The sequence below is a fragment of the Mus caroli genome, unplaced genomic scaffold, assembly GCF_978045245.1.
Source record: "Mus caroli unplaced genomic scaffold, Mus_caroli_1 scaffold_2, whole genome shotgun sequence".
In the NCBI taxonomy this organism is placed as follows: Eukaryota; Metazoa; Chordata; class Mammalia; order Rodentia; family Muridae; genus Mus; species Mus caroli.
The window spans coordinates 165,378,921-165,381,259 of NW_028227257.1; the positions used below are offsets into that span (position 1 = coordinate 165,378,921).

At 39.2% G+C, this 2,339-nt stretch overlaps 1 pseudogene; it reads right to left on the reverse strand.

Moving 5' to 3' along the window:
* Window positions 1-821: 821 nt before the first annotated feature.
* Window positions 822-1,289, reverse strand: LOC110289717 (eukaryotic translation initiation factor 1A, X-chromosomal-like; annotated as a pseudogene).
* Window positions 1,290-2,339: the final 1,050 nt, after the last annotated feature.

The window sequence follows — 2,339 nt, forward strand, 5'->3', positions numbered from 1 at the left end:
GGACATTATTCTGGGAGTGCTACTTTTCTGAGGAGACATGCTCTTGGTTTTCATGTTTGCATTTTTGCCATAAGACATGAGCATCTATCTGTAATTGATTGTTCATAGTGTTTTGTTTTAAATATGGCTATCTTCCCTGCCTTTACTGAGTGGTCATTCTGCTCTCTTTGCTAATACTTGTATTTTTGGATATCTGCCCCACCTTTATTGAGTGGACATTTTGATCTCTGTTTGCTGATACCTGTATTTTTCAGGTTGATTTTTTCTTATATTTGCAAATGTAGGGCTTAATCATAATTTATACTGAGTATAGTGCAAATGGTTTATTCAAAACACCCATTTACTTACTGGAAGGGATCAAAGTAGGAAAGGCTTTTTTTCTTAAACGGTCTTCTTAAGGACTATTGAATCGAATCAACAAAGTGGGCTTAGCATGTCAGTTAACAGTTTTGAAAGACCGTAGTATCAAATCTGCCTCAACAAATTACAATTAAGATGATAGTGAAGCTGGGCAGTGGTGGCGCACGCCTTTAATCCCAGCACTCGGGAGGCAGAGGCAGGCGGATTTCTGAGTTCGAGGCCAGCCTGGTCTACAGAGTGAGTTCCAGGACAGCCAGGGCTACACAGAGAAACCCTGTCTCGAAAAAAACAAACAAACAAACAAACAAAAAATAAAACCAAACAAACAAACAAACAAAAACAAAACAAAAACAAACAAACAAAAAGATGATAGTGAAAACTTTTCTTTGAGGTCTATGGCCAGATTCCAAACTTGAAAGACAATCTTCAGGAAGACTTGAATGTAAAATGTTGAGTTCACTTTAGATATCATTGATGTCTTCTTCATCATCCCCAATGTCAGCAAACTGAATTTCATCATCTCCAGAACCAAATGTATCAGTTTCATTGATTTTAGCATGCTCCGGAAGCATGTCATAGGCCTTGAGAATTCTAGCTTCATCTGTGTTGTATTTTAAAATGACATCAGCTTTGTTGTCATGGTAATCTCAGAGGCACACCAATATAATATCTGAGGTATTTATCCAAACCTTTTTTCTCACTTTCCCTCTGACGTGGCATAATCTCTTTACACCATCAAAATACATGGCTTCTAAACATCCATTTTCTAACATTTTGATTTCTTGAGCATATTCTTGCCAATCCTCCTTGAACAAAAGCTCTAGCTTTTTGGATTCATTCTCATTCTTCCCTCTATGCCGGTTTTTACCTCCTTTTCTTTTTATTCTTGGGCACGGTAGCAAAGACTGGCTGGCGGCATGCGGAACCATGCTCAGGTGACTCCTATGGGCGATGCCTAGAAGTATGCGGGATGAAGACCCTGCGGGAGATCCAGAAGTGTGCATGGGAGAGGTTGGTCACCCGTGCTTGCTAGAGCCGCCCGTGCCCACGCTCGGCAGTGGCCATTTTTCAGGTTTTTAATCAGCCAAATGATTATTGAAATTCAGTCTTAGGACCCCTCAGTGTTGAAGTATGAATATCAAGCATGACATTGTGGCAGCTTCTTAGCGTAAGAGCAGTGTACAGCTTGTTCTCAGTGCTGATCACCAGAGGTCTTCGAAAGGGTCACAGGATTGTGATTGTTCCTCAGGGGGTCATGGATTGGGTCACAGAGAGGATAGGGGAGCTATCTGAGGGAGATGCACAGGGCAGTGTTCAGGCATCAGGTCAGTGGTTATAGTTGTGAAGGAGATTGCTATCTAGCCGGGATGGGGTAGGAATTGCTATTGGAGGCAGTTTTCCAAAGTTATTCAGAGGTAAAACAGAATCCAAATGTGAAGGATATCATGCTAATACATTTAAGACAAAGCAAAAAGGAATCTCTTTGTAAACGAGGGCTAGAAAAAGCTTAGAAAACTGCAATATTAAGAAAAGTTGTAGGCCATGTTCTCTCCCAAATTTAAAAGTTTTTCATTAAGACATGTCATTTCGAAAATTCACCACAAGCCACCAAGTAGAAATATATTCATGGCCATGCAGCTAATTAAGGTCTTATAACCAGAACACATTATGTATTTTTACAAAGGCACCTGACAAAGAAGTAAAAGGTAACATTTGAAAAAATGCTCAATACAGTTTTCCTGAAGGGAAATAAATTAAAGCCATAAAGCATTGCTAATGGAAATGTAAAAATGTTACAATTACTTTATAAATATGCTCAGTATTTCTGGTATAGCTAAAGACACACTTGGGCCTAACAGTTATGATACTTCCAAGTATTTATCCAAGAAAAATGAAAACACATGCCTCCCCAAAGGACTTGTGCAATAACAATTATGGCAGCTTTTGGATGAGAGCTGAAAACATATTCTTTTCAACTT